Source organism: Elaeis guineensis, chromosome 4 (genome assembly GCF_000442705.2).
Source record: "Elaeis guineensis isolate ETL-2024a chromosome 4, EG11, whole genome shotgun sequence".
NCBI lineage: Eukaryota > Viridiplantae > Streptophyta > Magnoliopsida > Arecales > Arecaceae > Elaeis > Elaeis guineensis.
In genome coordinates, this window is record NC_025996.2 from 136205410 (window position 1) to 136223818 (window position 18409).

Sequence of the window (18409 nt, forward strand, 5' to 3'; positions counted from 1 at the left end):
CTTCTTGGTCAAATTAAAATGGTGTAAGAAAAAGAAACTATTTGTCATGCCCTTCAATTCTTTCCAACGGTAGCCGTATCTTATAAGTTGAATAGTAACGAGACTTTAGGATGAGATTTAACAAACTTAACGTTGGCATTAGCCTTAATATCAAGGCCATCCATCATGATTTTATCAAAGATAACGGTTGAGAACAGTGGCAAACAATACTATTGGTTTTTCGGCACCTATTTAGGTTTCAAACGAATATTTCTTCTGTGAAGAAAAGTTTCAAGCAAATGCAACTTGTTGTGAGTGCTCCTAAACTTGTCAAAAGGACCATTATGAATGCTTGTCCAGGAGGATTTAACCTATTATTTAGAATATTTGGTTCGCCTATGGACGAAGCTATCCGGCAAAGTTGATCCATTGTACTACAGACAATGCAGGGGCTAGTCACACTTTTTATCCAGGCTGCAGGCATCCCACAGGAACAAAATGACTGCTTCAAAGGCTTGTAGGATAAACAGGGCTTGATGTGCAAACAAGCCAGAGAAGTAGGTCCGGCAAACAAGCAAATTGTTTGCAGCTTAGCACGAGTTTTGACCTGAAATTGGTGATTTTGTTTTGCTTGATTAGGAAATTAGTTGAGCTAGAGCTAGGTTTAGCTTGCTCGAGCTCATCTTGAATTTGTTTGAGATCTGAATATATAAAATAATTTAGATATATTATGTGTCATTATTTTAATTATTAGCATTTGTAAAATTATTATTATTTATTATTACATATCAATATAGATCATATAGAATAGAAAGTATCCAAAACCAAAATATAATATAATCTGGATTATTGTTCTGAACTACATACTTTCGAATGACTTTAAAATTATAATTCTAAATTTTAAAAAAAATTATAATTTATAAATTATAAATTTTAAGAAATTTATAAATTATAAATTTTAAGAAAATTTATAAATTTATAATTCTAAATTTATAATTTAAGAAAATTATAATTCTAAAATTTTAAGAAAATTTATAAATTATAAATTATATTTTTTTAAATTCTTTTTTATGGTTTTTTTATTTTTTTTTCAATAATTTTTTTCAGATATTTTTTTAAAAAGATATTTTGAAATGGGAAAGTAATTTGAAATGATGGTTTTTATTTGAATTAAAATTAAAATTTTTATTTCTTTATATTCAAAATTATAATTTTTATTTTTTCTGATTTTTTTCTCATTTTTTTATGGTATTCTTTATTTTTTAAAATTTTTAAGATTTTTTTAAAATAATTTTTTACATATTTTTTTAAAAAATTAATTTTAAATGAAGAAAATAATTTAAATTTATTTTTTATTTTAATTAAAATTTGAATTTTTATTTTTAAAAATTTATTCAAAATTATAATTTTTATTTTTTTCTTATTTTTTAATTATTTTTTAATTTTTTATGATATTTTTTAAAAAAAGTTAATTTCAAAAGGAGATTGTAATTTGAAATGATGATTTTTATTTAAATTAAAATTAAAATTTTTATTTTCTTAATATTTTGAATTATAATTTCTATTTCTTTTCAATGCTTTTTTATGATATTTTTAATTTTTTTTATAATTTTTTTTTATAATTTTTTTTAAAAAGATAATTTGAAATGGGGATACTAATTTGAAATGATAATTTTTTATTTTTATCAAAATTATAATTTTTATTTTTTTATAAATTTAAAATTTTAATTTTAATTTTTTTGCTTTTTTTTTTTTTTTTAGGGGGAATAATTAAAAGTGCCAAGCATTTTTGAAAATACCGTTTGGAATGGCGTTTTTAAAAACGCTATACCAAATGGCGTTTCTTTTTTTTTTTTTTCCTCGCCTTGCCAACGTAGAAAATGGGGGAGAAAATTGGGAGGTGACGTGGCATGATAAAACATCATTCAAAATGGTGTTTTATCATTTTTGCATCAAATCGATAAATAAATTTAAATTTAAATTATTTTGATAATTAAATTTTTTTTTTATATTACTCCGGAAAAGGACTCAGAAAAGTTTCAAGCAAATGCAACTTGTTGTGAGTGCTCCTAAACTTGTCAAAGGACCATTATGAAGGCTTGTCCGGGAGGATTTAACCTATTATTTAGAATATTTGGTTTGCCTATGGACGAAGCTATCCGGCAAAGTTGATCCATTGTACTACAGAAAGTTGATCCATTGTACTACAGAAAATGCAGGGGCTAGGGACACTTTTTATCCAGACTGTAGGCATCCCACCGGAACAAAATGATTGCTTCAAAGGCTTGTAGGATAAACAGGGCATGATGTGCAAACAAGCTAGAGAAGTAGGTCTGGCAAACAAGCAAATTGTTTGCAACTTAGCATGAGTTTTGAGCTGAAATTGGTGATTTTGTCTTGCTTGGTTAGGAAATTAGTTGAGCTAGAGCTAGAGCTAGGTTTAGCTTGCTCGGGCTCATCTTGAATTTGCTTGAGATCTGAATATATAAAATAATTTAGATATATTATGTGTCATTATTTTAATTATTAGCATTTGTAAAATTATTATTATTTATTATTACATATCAATATAGATCATATAGAATAGAAAGTATCCAAAACCAAAATATAATATAATCTGGATTATTGCTCTGAACTACATACTTTCGAATGACTTTAAACTCTCACTAGTTCTCTTAAACAAATTATCTTCCAGCCAAAGATCCAATCCTAGCATCTGACCTCTAGAGTTGGCCGGATACAAGGAAAAAGTGAACAAGGTGAAATTGGAGCAAGGTGGAAAAGGTGCATCTAGAGAGGGATTATAATTTGAAAAATGAGGTCCGACTTGGTGGGCAACAAGGTGCTCAGCCTTCAGATAACCAACTAAGAGATACTAAAACTTTAGGGAGAAATTCTTTGTGCACTGCAAGCAGTGTAGAACGCACGCACCGCTCGCAGTGATTGGCTCACACATGGGGTTGGGGTACAATGCATGAAAATTTTTTTTCTTCCGGCCCCATGCGTAAGCCAATTACCATGGATGGTGTGTGCAGTTCTGCACCCCCCGCGGTGCCCAAAAGAATTTCTCAACTTTAGGAATGATGATGGGCCTAACAGCGAAGGGGACTTTGGTATGGCAGATGTAGTGGTTATCAGTGGTTATCAGAGAAATTCTTTGTGCACCGCAGGCGGTGTAGAAAATCCGACGTAGAGCACAATGCTTTATATGATTGGTCCATGTAGCCATACTTTCCAAGGCCCATTAAATGCACCCATTAAATGCTTGCAGGTCTGCTTTTTGGTTTGAAATTTTGAATGATGAAAATGTCCCACTGTCTTGAAAAAATTATGACATTTCGTGATCTGTTTATGACATCCCGTGGCCTGTTATGATATCCTCGAAATAGAAAGTCATAAAGGGGGAAGGACATTTTTCTTGTTGAAAATTCTCTTCCCTCATAATTTTTTATTTTCAGAAAGTTATAATATGCTCCAGGATGTCATAACAGGCTGTGAGATATCATAAATAGGCCACGTGATGTCATAATTTTTTTAGAACAGAGGAACATTTTCATCATTTAAAATTTCAAATCAAAAAATAGACATGCAAATATTTAATGGGCGCATTAATGGGCATTGAAAAGTATGGCTACGTGGACCAATGGGAAGGGATGGTGTACTATTATTGCACTGCATGCGGTGCACAAAAATTTTCTCATGGTTACTATGTTGAGAAGGGCTACTATTGCTTCTTGAGGGCTTATTTTGAGCATGGTTAATGGGGCTACAATGCAGCACAGTTGCCTTATCATTGCAACCCCGATATTTAGCATCTAGAATTATGCCGAATTACCATCCTCTTAGATTCCTCCAGTTAGGTAGACTTTTTAACCTGGCTTGGCTCTTCTATCAGGTAGGATTAAGGAGGAAGCCCAGCACTCGGGCTTGTATCTATGCCTTGATTCAGCAAGATGCATAGGCATCTAATACAAAGACAAGTATCTTAATGAATTATTGTTATTTATTAATGCTTAAACATATACATGGTTGCTCTTATGTTAGCTATCAATCATGTTTTCCAGTTAATTAGGCTTGTGAGTAATAGTTAAATCCAAAATTGTGATCATTATTATTAGCATATCATCTATGTATGTCCAAGTTATATTTGACCTTGGAGCTACCCACTCCTTCACCATTAGGGTTCATTAAGAAAAGTTGCATCATGCCGATATCTTTGGATTTTGAGTTGTGTCTTTCTCCCGGATGGAAGCTTTGTTCACAAGGAATAATTTCTAAAAATGGCATCTATATGGATTCAGAGGTGGAGGTGATGGAATCTTGGGGTTCATGTGTGTACTTGCAGTGAAACATTAGGATCTATGTTCATGTTACCACATATAATGCATGCACAAGGGATAAAGCAAGTCATATCTACACATGATGATGATGCTAGATTTTATCTTCACATTCCCAGGAGATGCCGAAGCTATGAATGTATACTATTGGTGTGAGAATTCGCTCGCACTAGGATGCTGGAGTTGACGGTGAAGTAGACCTCTTGGGGGGTGTAACCTGCAAAAAGTTCTGACCAAAGGTTGCTTCGGCGAGGATCCTCCGACACTCAAATCAAAACTCTCATTCAACAGAAGAAAAAGCATGAGAGATAGAGTAATAATGTACCTTTTTGGGGTTCTCTTTGAGTCTCCTTTATAGATAAAGAGTTGGAACTTCAGTTGGCAAGTTGGTTGACACGATCCCACGATTCGCGAGATGCGAGATTATCGCTCAAAGTTTTCACGATGTGGTGGTTGTGTCTGCCTTATCAATCCGACGACATCTGTTGCCTGACTAGCACCGTATTTTGATTTGAGTAGCCAATTGATTATTGTGGGGATGAGAATTGGTCGGTGACGATCAGGAGTCGATCTCTTTATACCACCATTGGATCTGCTTAATAGCACATAGGTGGTTGGTCGAGAATGGTTGGTCAACGAGGAGACATTGATGGTGATGAACAAGAGGCTTTCTTCTGCTTGGGATATAAAGTGCCGATCAGGCAGTCACAGAGGACTAGCTCGACAAGAATTATAGTCGACCTTGAATTAGCAAAGACTTCAATTGACAGGCTCACCAAGCACAGACATCTTGGGCCCTGGGCCTTTTCATATAATCGACCCACACAGAATTTCTCCTAATACATGCCCCTACTCTCAAGTCTGACTTTAGTCAGGCGAAGGGAGTACACCTATCTTTCTTAAGCCAAGGATGTGAAAAGGTCCTTTAGCTAATGGGACATACACGACTTTTGGGATGAAAATGAGGCGATGTGGCTTGAGTTATCATGACAGAATTAAATGAGAGTCATTTCAAAATCTTCTATTTGAACTGTGGCACCGATCTGTACAACTGGCGGCAGCGATCGATCAAATAAAGAGATGCCATGTGAGCCACATACTATAAATTGTTGGGGAAGAAATGATTTAGCATCTGGGTGTTATCTTCTCCTGCCTATAAATGGGGGAGGTGCCCGTCTTGGCTTTTTCGATTGTTGTCAAACTCTTCTGTTCATCTTTTCTCTTTTCTATTACTGTAGCCTTTTGGAGCAAGGAGCTCTCCTCTTTCCTCTGTGGTGCAAATCTTCAGAGGAGTTTTTGAAGGTTCTAGTGACTGCTTCATTCCATCTGCCTCCTTTTTCATTCTCAGGTGAGTTTTCTTTCTCATCCATCTACCTTTCCATTCCTCCTTTCTTTCCTTAGTTAGCATTCTAGTTCTTTGGTTTGGGAATGGCCAAGCAAAGCGAGCTTGGTCCCAGTGGCTATAGCTCTATACTGAATCTGGATGACTTGAGTTAGATGCGAGTTTGGTACAGGATCCCCCCAGACTTTGACCTTAAGCTTCCTAAGACAAACGAACGTGTAGACAATACTTCGGTCGGCTCGTCATATATGAAGAAATGCTTCGGGCGGGCTTAAGGTTTTCCATCCATCCATTCATCGTTGATATTTTTTGTTGTTATGGTTTATCTCTCTGTGCCATCATTCCAAATTTCTTTAGATTTGTAGTAGATTTTTTAGTTGTCTGTGTCATGGCTGGCATTCAGCGATCTGTTAATCTTTTTCGTTCTTTCTTTACCATCAAGAGGCATCCTTATGACAAAGACTGATGGTATTTCTCTTCTTAAAGGAAGATTTCTTCTCTGATCAAGGGTGTTTCTTCCTCCATCCATGGGTGGAAGGGGTGATTCTTGTTTGTATATAGCTCTCTGAAGGAGGATTGGGACTTGCCGAACTGGGATCGGCCAAAGGCTTCAGTGTTCAAAATCTCAAGACTAGGGGCCAATGAAGAGATTCATTTTAAGACCCTTAGAGACTTCAAAGCTCTCTCAACTGATAAGTTGGTGTCCGATGAGGCCCTCTTTAATATTGGACTCAGTCAGACTGACCCCAGAGGTGAGTAATATAGTTGCCTACCCTTCTTGCTTCTTTCTTTAAGGCTACTGACCAAGCATGATTATTTACAGAGATAAGGCCAGAAGATATTACCAAAATGAAATGGAACCTTCCAAAGAAGAGGAAGGCTCCGATATCCGAAGGTGCCTCTAAAAAGCTAGTGGTCCACTGAGGAAAGGTTGTAGACGAGCAGGTCTCGACAGCCAAGACCACGATTATGTTGGTGGTTCCTACTCCTCTAAGTCCATCTCTATCAGCCATGGCCCCAATTTTGATGGTTGCTCTAGCGCCGATGTCTCCACCACCAATGGATCTTGTACCTACTGCTCCAACATCTCCTCATGGGGCTGGGGCTCAGCCTCCTTCAGCTGCAAGCCCAAGCAGCATACCTCCTCCTTCAGGTGAAGCAGATCCTGACGCTCGTTTTATTTTCATTCTTGTAGATGCAATCTTTGAGGACTGGAGAGTTGTCAAAGAGCTAGCCGAGATGTCAGTGCTTCCCATAGAGCTGAGGGGCATTGCCAATATTGGCTTTGATGACCTACAATGGCACTCTTTGACCGTCGTGCATCAGGTGCCATACTAATCCTTTGTTTTATTTTTTGGCTTCTCCTCTCATCTTTCTACTAATCGTGACTTCTCTGCAGGTACTCCATTTATTGATCGTCACCTTAAACCAGACATGCAGGATGGAGATCTATAGAGCTTTGTGCCAAAAGGCCGAATCCAATGCCGTTGAGGCTTGTGCACACACTAATGCAGCCAAAATAGAGGTCGAAAAGTTAAGAAAATTTCTCAATAAAGTTTTCGCCAATCCCGCACAAAAGTGGGAGGAGCTTCAGGCAGCCAATGCAAAGCTCATCGAGGCCGAGCAGAAGGCCGAAGAGTGGGTTGCCAAGGCCAAGAAGCAGGCCAAGGACTGGATCGCTGAGGCCAGGTGGGAAGCTAAAGAGAAGATTGCTGAGGCCTGCCTATCGACTGTGGAATCCTTCAAGGCTTCAGAAGATTTCAAATAGGAGATGACTCAGGCAGTTGACAGCTACAAGGCATTGGAGGAATATCATGATGCTTTGGTCACATTCTGTCAAGAGTCTTTCAATGTAGGACATAGGATCAGATTTGACGATTATCATCGCCTGGTAGCCGTCTGACTCCCTGAAGCTGACCTCTCTTTTTTGGATGAGGACGAGGGCGATGAGGAGGCGATGGAGGAGCTGGCTCCTAGTTCCATGACCATTGAAAGGTAGGTTGGGAATGAGGAGGCAGTGATCGAAGTCTCTCTTCCACCCGTCGTCGGTCCCAGGCCCCTTAGGGGTCGCACTCGATCCCTTCGATTTTCAAGGCGAAGTCAGGAGATAAAACTTTCTTATACTTCTTTCTTATCTTCTCTTCTTGTAAGTAGTTATCAATGAAATTTTATCCCTTTTTAAATTTGCATTGTCTTTCCTTCACTTGATCAGTTATGCTTGCGCATCTTCGATGAATATACTATTGGGAATTGTGTCCTAAAATCAATCATGTGATGATTGAGTTCATCCTTGTATATGAATTATTGATTATTGAATAATAGTTATTCTGATATTTTTCATCACAAAGTGACATCTTCCTTGAACCTTGTACTGTGATGAAGTTCCTAGAACTATGCTAGTGTATGATAAAGAGAGGATTTATCGTATAGTTTTTAAACAAGTTCACGATCAAAAGATACGTCATTATGGGATGATGATCTTTATCGAGTGAAGGTCGTTGTGTGCCATATGAGTTGGTTGTCCTCTTAACCAAAGAGTGTGGTGATATTGATATGACATACAGGTGAGATGTAAGGGTACATCATCATTAAACAAGTGACTCACCTGCTGAGTGTTCTGCTGTCAAGAGCTGCTCGCGAAATACATGGATATAAATATCCTTCAGACTTGAGATCACCATAGTGACTTGCAAGCAACTTCTATGCTTTGGTGCCAAACTATCTAAATTTATAATACAGTGATGGAAGGCTACTGGGTACAGTCAAGTACTTGCAAAGTCTGTGTGGATCAAGATGGGATTGATCCCTCTGGATTATTGAAGTTGATGTATCTCTGTATTTCAATTTAGTAAAGCCTTGGTCAGGATAATCTATGAGATGAATTTAAAAGGTTGAAATACAATGTGGCTGAAGCAATCTTGGTTGACAGTTAACCTGAGACCATCCTAAAGCATCCAAGGTCAAAAGGATGAATTATGTGATAACCATGAGTATGGATTTTAAAATATTTTTTTATAATAATTTGACCTATCTGGATGTCGAAAACCATTGCTAGATGGTATCTCGATGAGTGCAGAAATTGGTTCCTATGCTACTGACTTAGTATTTGAACCTATGGAGTCACGCACACAAGTCAGACAAAGTAGGACAGAATTGACCTATGTTTATATGTCCAATCTGAAAATACTTGACTTGATTGAACATATAAGCTAACTTGATTGAGAATTGAGTTATGGGTCAAACAGGATTGAAGAGTTGATTATATCTAGCTAGCACTACACATGAGGTTCAGGTTCAATCTCGGAGATAAATAATTTCTATCTATGATCCATGAAATATATGAAAGATTGTATTTAAGTACTAATTAATTTCAGATTAGATCTGAATTAATTAGACTTAAGTAGATCCAAAATTCAAATTAGACTTAGTATAAAAGTCCTAAAGAGTTTAGGATTGATAGTCTTTCGAAATTATTTCGAACCGACTTCAAATCAGACTCGAATCGGATCTGTTTTGGATGAGATATGAGTATTCCTACTTACACTAAGAGTATCCACTTATGAAGCATGACCAAAAATTAGTTTAGTACTTATTTGAGGTGTCCCAAGTGGGTGTGGGAGTGGGTGCAAAGTGGATGTCATAAGTGATGTCCATTATATCTCATGTAAGAGTCCTTCTTTCATGAGTATTGGACCAATTCAAATCAGATTTGAATAAAGAGTCCTTCTCTCATTGGGTCATAAAAATTATCTATAAATAGAGAGGGTCTCTACCTATGGATAAAAGAAGAGAATAGAATAGCAAACAAATCAAATTGAGAGAAGAGAAAAAGAGAGAGAGACAGGCGTGTGAAGAGAGAGGTCCTTCATCTTCTACATCCTTCCTTTTATTGCCACCTCCTCTCCTTAGGCATGGATCCTTCTTGGGCATCCTACCTGCTGGTGTGAGGTGTCACATCATCAAATTTTATCCCTCAATTGATTGAGTTGCGAAGCCAATTGGATTGGAGTTCATCCTGCTTTCCTATGGTGTCTGACGTGCATGCGAAGTAGAGGGTCTGCATATCCAGACCTCTGCGAAGGTTTATATCAGATAATTTAAAATTTGATTCCTGATTCTACTATGATTCAGGTAAGGATTTGATCCTTAAACAAGTAGAATATTAGAGAAAATTTTTAGATGCAACCTGGGCATTCTGGAGGAAAACTGTTTCCTTCCCTTCAACTGGTATCAGAGTAGGTTTGAAATATATGCATATAAAATAAAATTTTTTATGATTATTTACATGAGATATAATTAAAAATTTTTATGTTATATTAAATCTCATTTAAATCTATTTATATAAAATTTTTAATCTAATTTTGATTGGATTAGAGGTGCCTAATTAATGGTTGATTGAGGTTATTATAAATATGTTATAACAAAATTCTACTGTTGCTAAATTTTTAATAAAAAACAACATGAATTAAAAATTTATTTTAAATCTAATTTAATAGAATTTTAATTTTATTATTTTTTTATAAAGTAAAGATTATTTTAAATTTAAATTAGATCCATTTTGATGGATATTTAGATCTGAATCCTATCATAATTCAGCACTACACGAAAATAGATTTTATCAGAAATTAATTTTTTATGCATTCATATTTGCATCTAATTATTTTTTTATTTGATATCAAATCTAAAATTAATATTTTATAATCAGTATAAGATAAGTTTTATATTTTATATGATGTATATGATACATCAAATTTAATTGGATTAGATGAAAAATATAATTGATGAGATCAAAGATATGTTCATGACATAAAATAGTTTTATCAATAATCGCATGTTGATGTAATTATATATAAAATTAGATTTCAGATCTTAGTAGCCTAGTACTCAGATTGATGAGATCACCAGACCATCCGATCATAAGAGATTGAAGAGATTAATCTTTCTTTTGCCTATTCGATGTATTCTCTTATGACGTGTAGGGCTGTCGTTGTGATCCAGTTTCATGAAAAGAAAAAATGAATAGATTTTTATGTATTATTTTGATCATAAATATATTTAGATTAGATCTAAAGTGATTGATGATTCATTATAATAGGATAAAATTTAGATATAAAATTATTTTAGATCTGAATTACATGTTACATATGATATAATTGGTATTGATCTAAAAGTTGTCATGATATATGAGATGTATGAATGAAGTTTAGATCATACCTATATATGTTTAATTGTTAAACATATTATGAAAATTTATTTTCATGTATTGAAACATATGGTATGCTTCACTTGAAACTCTTGTAGAATAGTTCTACAAACTGAAACACACATTTCACACACTTAATTTTAAATTAAGTTTGAATGATCCAGAATTGAGAATTGAAGATCTTTAAGACACCATGTAATATGATGAGCAAAAGGTTAGCATGAATCAGGTCCTTTTAATGAGTTAAACCTAGGGTTAGGAACATATATGGACCAAGTAGAGAAATTGATTAAGTCTAATCAAGTGTTGAATTAGATTAGATCAGTATTTCTCTAAATCAATCTCAATAGTTGAAGTTTGATCAAGTCCATGTGTTTGACCCTAGTTAATGGACCATGATCATGGCTCCGTGGTTGAGTCCGAATCTTCTAGTGTGCCAAATCGAAACTAATTAACCAGTTAGTGTCTAAGGTAAGTTTGGCAGATTCGATCAAGTGATTTTTAATTGAGAGCTATTCATCTAGATGCGTCTATGGTGAGTTAAGGGCAGTTTCCTCCCACTGATCTCACTTACCTGACCAATATGGTAAATTATGTTTTGATTAGGTCACTAGTCGATTGGTGCAGATCCATGCCATTAAGGTGAATCAGTGTGACTGATTTAGGTGTCTTTAGACCAGCTTGTATTTAATCCTTTACATGACTTGGTGAAGTCAGTGGAAGGATTTACAGCTTGCAGGTCGACTTCTTCTCTTATTCTCAGGTCAATGAAATCAAATCCTTTAAATTATTAGATCCATAAAGTGATAAAGTTATGAGATAACTTGGTCATTGCCTCCCATTAAGGTTTGTGATAATGAGTCCAATATCCCAAATAGGCATTGGAGGCACTACATGCCTAGTGTCTATTACGTATTGGAATTGTCATTCATCATATGACCATCATGATGTACCTTCAGATCAATGCTCAGGTTGGTCGAGCCACACTTATATCTGGACATCCGTTTGTTGGATGCACTTGAGCATCATGTTAATGGTTGGACCTAACCAAGACTTTCAGTGGAGGCGTCACATGCCTGCTGAAGGGATGTCTGGGGCAAAACCCAATACTAAAAATTATTTGAAGAAATAATTGGTTGTGAACCTAACCATGGATGCACTAGGGTTGGTCAAGCCACACTCAGATCCAAATACAATCCGTATGAATTCTAGTACCCGCTAAGGAATTAATATAATTCCTCAAGTTGGAGGTAGATGCTACCAATTCACAAAAAATAGTGGGAAAATCTTTAGACTAAAATCCATATCTTCAAGATTAAAAAAAATAATAATTCATATACTAATAGACTAATATTTTTTTTTCAGTTATGGCCAACACACTATCCCTCCGTTCACTGTTGGACAGCAACAAGCTCACCGGACCCAACTTCGATAGCTGGTATCGAAAGTTGAAGATCGTGTTAGAGTACGAGAGAATTTTGTATGTCCTTACAGATTAAGCACCTGAAGAACCTGCAGTCAATGCTCCTTGTACTGCGAGAGACACTTACATGAAGTGTCTCAATGATCGCACGACTGTGCGTTGTGTGATGAGGGCAGCTATGAATGATGAACTTAATCGTAAGTTTGAGGATGCGCAGTCTGAGGAGATGATATAAATGTTGAATGAGTTCTTCGGTACCTCTGAGGATACGGAGAGACATAAAACTTTCTACGCAGTGTTCAATGCCCATATGTGAGAGGGAGCTTCAGTCATCGATCATGTATTATACATGATTGAGCAGATTGAATGTCTTAGCAAACTTGACTTTCTGTTGCATGAACAGTTAGGCAAGGATGCTATCCTCAATTCGCTATCGAAATCCTACCTACCCTTTCTTAGTCATTATAGAATGACGAAGCCTGCAGTAAACTACCATGGTTTGCTAGGATTATTGCAGACTTTTGAGAAGGATCACCAGCTCCAAAAGGAGCCAGTGAATTTAGTGGGAGGTTCATCCGCAGGGCATCGATCCTCTAGGAGAGGAAAGGAAAAAAAGGTACAAAAATCTTGTGCCGTCGATCTCAAGTAGAGCAAACTGTCAAAAGTTGATAAGAACCAGGCAGAGTGCTTCTTCTGTAAGAAGCTGGGTCATTGAAAAAGAATTGTCCTGCTTATATAGCCACCCTTGACCCAAACAGGCCTAAGAACAAGAGAAAGAGGCAAGCGGTTGCTTCACAAGGTATTTATATGATAATATCTTATAATTTTTCTATTTATGATACTACTATCTGAGTATTGGATATCGAAAGTCCTATTAATATATGTAATTCATTGCAGGGACTGCAGATAAGTAGAAAATTTTGAGAGGATGAATGGTTTCTTAACGTTGGAGATGGAAGCCTTATTCCAGTTCTGTTCTTGAAAACTTTACAGCTTATCTTCAAGTCTAGTAGTATTATGTTAGATGATTGTCATTATTGTCCCTCTATGATGAATGTCATCTCTATAGGCCTTTTGGCCAAACTTGATTACAAGTTTATAATAAAGGATAATTTTTATGATATCATTATGAATGATACTACAATTATGAATGGATAATTAAAACATGACATATACATAATATCACGGCTTGTTAGTGTAATGTACACACCTAGTAAACACCCCAAAATAGATAATGTCAGTGAATCCTATATTTGACATTATAGGCTTGGTCATGTGAACAAGAATAGGATGGACAGGTTGATCAAAGAATGTGTCCTTGAGATAGATGGTTGTGAATCATTGCCTACCTGTGAATCTTGTCTACTTGGTAAGATGACTAAGTCACCTTTTAAAAGAAAAGGTGAAAGAGCCAGTGATGTCCTAGGTCTAATACATACTGATGTATGTGGGCCTATGAACATAAGTGCCAGATGAGGATACTACTACTTCATTATGTTTACAGATGACCTATCGAGGTATGGGTATGTCTATCTTATGAAGCATAAGTTAGAATCATTTGAAATGTTCAAACGATTCCATGCTGAAGTAGAGAAATAAATTAGAAATAGCATTAAGATCTTTCGATCAGATCGAGGAGGTGAATACCTCACCAGTGAGTTTCTAACATATCTGAAAGAGAATGAGATTCTCTCATAATGGACCCCTCCTAGAACACCACAACATAATGATGTGTCTGAGAGGAGGAATCGAACCTTGTTAGACATGGTCTGATCCATGATGGGTTTTTTTCAGTCTGTCAATATCCTTTTGGAGATATGCTCTAGAGACTGCCTGCTATATTTTGAATAAGGTGCCTAACAAATCTGTCGATAAAACTCTATATGAGATATGGACTGGACGTAAGCCAGTGTTCTCACATTTTAGGGTCTAGGGGTATCTAGCTTATGTCAAGCGTTTAAAGACAGATAAGCTTGGACCGAAGTCCGATAGATGCTTGTTCGTAGGGTACCCAAAGAAAATTAAAAGGTACTACTTCTACCTCACTGCAGAATAAAAGATGTTTGTCAGCAGTCGGACTATTTTTTTGAAAAGGAGTTCCTTGGTGAAGAAGCTAATGCCTGTAAAATTAAACTTGATGAAGTTCATGAGGTGGAAAGACCGACACATACAGAATTAGATTCGATTGGTAAATCAAATTCGGAGCCAGTAGAGGCACCATTAAGGAGATCCGGTAGAGTACCACGTCAGTCGGATAGATACTATAATTTTTTGATCCGGGACAGTGATCCTATTGAACTTGATGAGAACGATGAGGATCCGATCACCTATATGGAGGCCATGCAAAGGCCCGACTCTCAAAAATAGCTTGAGACTATGAAGTCCGAGATGGAGTCCATGGAGATCAATAGTGTCTGGACACTAGTTGATCCGCTTGAAGGGATAAAACCCATAGGGCGTAAATAGATTTTTAAGAGAAAAAGAAGAGCGGACGGGAAGGTAGAGACCTATAAAGCCCGTCTAGTTGCTAAGGATTACCATCAGCATTATGGTATTGACTATGACGAGACGTTCTCTCTTGTGGCAATGCTCAAGTCCATCCGGATTATGCTTACTGTCGCTGCACACTTAGATTATGAGATCTGACAGATGGATGTCAAAATTATTTTTCTTAATGGAGAGCTGGAAGAAGAGGTGTATATGATACAACATGAAAGATTCACATCCACAGACGAGTCGAAAGTGTGCAAGCTGAAAAGGTCAATTTATAGACTTAAGTAGGTATCGAGGAGTTGGAATATACATTTTGATAAAGTAATCAAAATATATGACTTCGTTAGGAACGGAGAAGAGCCTTGCGTCTACAAATGGACTTTCGATTCTGTGATCATTTTTTTTGAGCTGTATGTGGATGACATACTATTACTAGAAAATGATATCCTGACTTTGCAGAGTGTGAAGCTATGGTTATCATCACAGTTCTCCATAAAGGACTTGGGAGAAGCATCCTACATCCTAGGGATGAAGATCTATAGGGATAGATCTAGAAGGTTGCTTGGATTGTCTCAATCCACGTACATTGACACCTTGTTGAAGCGGTTCAACATGGATAATTCTAAGAAAGATCATCTTCCGATAGGTCATGGAATTACTCTTTTCAAGAAGGATTGTCCGATATCTCCTGAGGAGAGAGAGTGCATGAGTAGAATACCATATGCTTCGACAGTGGGATCTATCATGTACATAATGACATGTACAAGATTGGATGTGGCTTATTCATTAGGGGTAGTGAGTAAGTACTAGTCAGATCCGGATGAGAAGCATTGGAAGATTGTAAAAGTAATTCTTAAATATTTGAGAAATACTAAAGATTAATGGCTTATCTATGGAGACTCTGATCTGAAACTTGTGAAATATATTGATTTCAATTTTCAGTCAGATTATGATGACAGTAGAAGCATGTCGGGCTACGTATTTACCTTAAATGGAGGAGCTGTTTGCTGAAAAATTCTAAGCAACATACTGTGGCCGATTCTGTATGCGAAGCGGAATACATTGCTACATCGGATGCTGCAAAAGAGGTGGTGTGGTTGTGAAAGTTTATTATCGAGCTGAAAGTTGTACCTTTCATTGATAGTCCTGTCCTGCTGTATTGTGACAGCTCTAGTGCCATAGTTCAGACGAAAGAACCTAAGTCATACCATCACGCTAAACATATTCTACGTCGCTATCACCTAGTGCAAGAGATCATGAACTGAAGTGATGTCGAACTTCAGAAGATCGACGGAAAGGAGAACTTAGCCGATCCCTTCACTAAAGCTCTCGAGATCAAAGAGTTCGATGACTTCAAATAGAAGATGGGTATAAGATACTACCTCGATTGGCTTTAGTCCAAGTGAGAGTTGTTAGGAATTATGTCCTAAAATCAATCGTGTGACAATTGAGTTCATCTTTATATATGAATTATTGATTATTAAATAATAGTTATTCTGATATTTTTTATCATAAAGTGACATCTTCTTTGAACTCTTGTACTGTGATGAAGTTCCTAGAACTATGCTAGTGTACGATAAAGAGAGGATTTATCGTATAGTTCTTAAATAAGTTTGCAACCAAATGATACGTCATTACGAGATGATGATGTTTATTGAGTGAAGATCATTGTGTGCCATATGGGTTGGTTGTCCTCTTAACCAAGGAGTGTAGTGACACTGGTATGGCATACAGGTGAGATATAAGGGTACATCATCACAGAATAAGTGACTCACCTGTTGAGCATTCTGCTATCAAGAGCTGCTTGCAAAATATATGGATATAAATATCTTTCACACCTGAGATCACCATAGTGTCTTGTAAGCAACTCATTGTGTTTTGATGTCGAATTACCTGAATTTTTAATGCAGTGACGGAAGGTTACTGGGCACTGTCAAGTACTTGCGAAGTCTGTGTGTGGATCAAGATGAGATTGATCCCTCTAGATTATTGAAGTTGATGTATCACTGTATTTTAATTTAGTAAAACCTTGGTCAGAGTAATCAATAAGATAGATTTGAAAGGTTGAAATACAATATGGATGAATCAATCTCGATTGATAGTTAACCTGAGACCATCCTAGAGCATCCAGGATCAAAAGGATGAATTATGCGGTAACTATAAGTATAGATTTTGAAATATTTTTTTACGATAATTCGATCTATCTGGACATCGAGAACCATTGCTAGATGGTATCTCGATTAGTGCAGGAATTGGTTCCTATGCTACCGGCTTAGTGTTTGAACCTATGGAGTCACGTACACAAGTCAGACAAAGTAGGAAGGAATTGACCTATGTTTATATGTTCAATCTAAAAGTACTTGACTTGATTGAACATATAAGCTAACTTGATTAAGAAATGAGTTATGGGTCAAACAGGATTGAAGAGTTGACATGTCTTGCTAGCACTACACATGAGGTTCAGGTTCAATCTCGGAGATGAACAATTTCTATCTATGATCTATGGAACATATGAAAGATTAGATTTAAGTATTAATTAATTTTAAATTAGATCTGAATTAATTAGACTTAAATAGGTCTAAAATTTAAATTAGACTTAGTACAAAAGTCCTAAAGAATTTAGGATGACAGTCTTTCAAAATTATTTCAAACCGACTTCAAATCAGACTCGAATCGGACCTATTTTGGATGAGATATGAGTATTCCTACTTGTACTAGGAATATCCACTCATGAAGCATGACCAAAAATTAGTTTGATGCTTATTTGGGATGTCCCAAGTGGGTGTGAGAGTGGGTGTAAAGTGGATGTCATAAGTGATGGCAATTATATCTTATGTAGGAGTCCTTCTTTCATGAGTATTGGACCAATTCAAATCAGATTTGAATAAAAAATTCTTCTCTCATTAGGTCATGAGAATCATCTATAAATAGAGAGGGTCTCTACCTATGGATAAAAGAAGAGAATAGAATAGCAAACAAATCAAATTGAGAGAAGAGAAAAAGAGAGAGAGACAGGCGTGTGAAGAGAGAGGTCCTTCATTATCTACATCCCTCCCTTTGTTGCCGCCTCCTCTTCTTGGGCATGGATCCTTCTTGGGCATCCCACCTGCTGGTGTGAGGTGTCACATCATCGAATCTCATTTCTCGATTGATTGAGTTATGAAGCCAATTAGATTGGAGTTCATCCTACTTTCCTGCGATGTCTAACGTGCATGCAAAGTAGAGGGTCTGCATATCCAGGCCTCCATGAAGATTTATATCAGATAATTTGATATTTGATCTCTGGTTCCACTGCGATTCAGGTAGAGATTTGATCCTTAAACAAGTAGAATATTAGAAAAAAATTTTAGATGCAACCTGAGCATTCTGGAGAGAAACTGTTTTCTTCCCTTCATATACTCCTTCAGTTCCCGTCGATGAGCCTTTATCGTCGGCTTTTGCAACCAGGATTAGATCCCGTATAGGTGACTTAGAAAAAAAGATCAAAGAGTTGAACAAAAAAGCTGCTGCTTGAAAGGAGTTGTCGAAGACTAGAAAAGCATTAGATGAGGCTTCAGTAGAAGTTGATCGGTTGAAGATGACCAATCTTTGGAGCATCATGGTGTATTTAGCCTAGAAGATTCGATTGGTAG

General features: G+C 36.4%; 1 protein-coding gene and 1 pseudogene across 1 annotated transcript in view; one reads left to right on the forward strand and one right to left on the reverse strand.

Moving 5' to 3' along the window:
- Positions 1-18409, forward strand: part of LOC105036825 (wall-associated receptor kinase 17) — a 101816-nt gene that overhangs the window by 34343 nt on the left and 49064 nt on the right.
- LOC140856950 (wall-associated receptor kinase 17-like) overlaps positions 1-18409 on the reverse strand; it is a 92245-nt pseudogene that overhangs the window by 28578 nt on the left and 45258 nt on the right.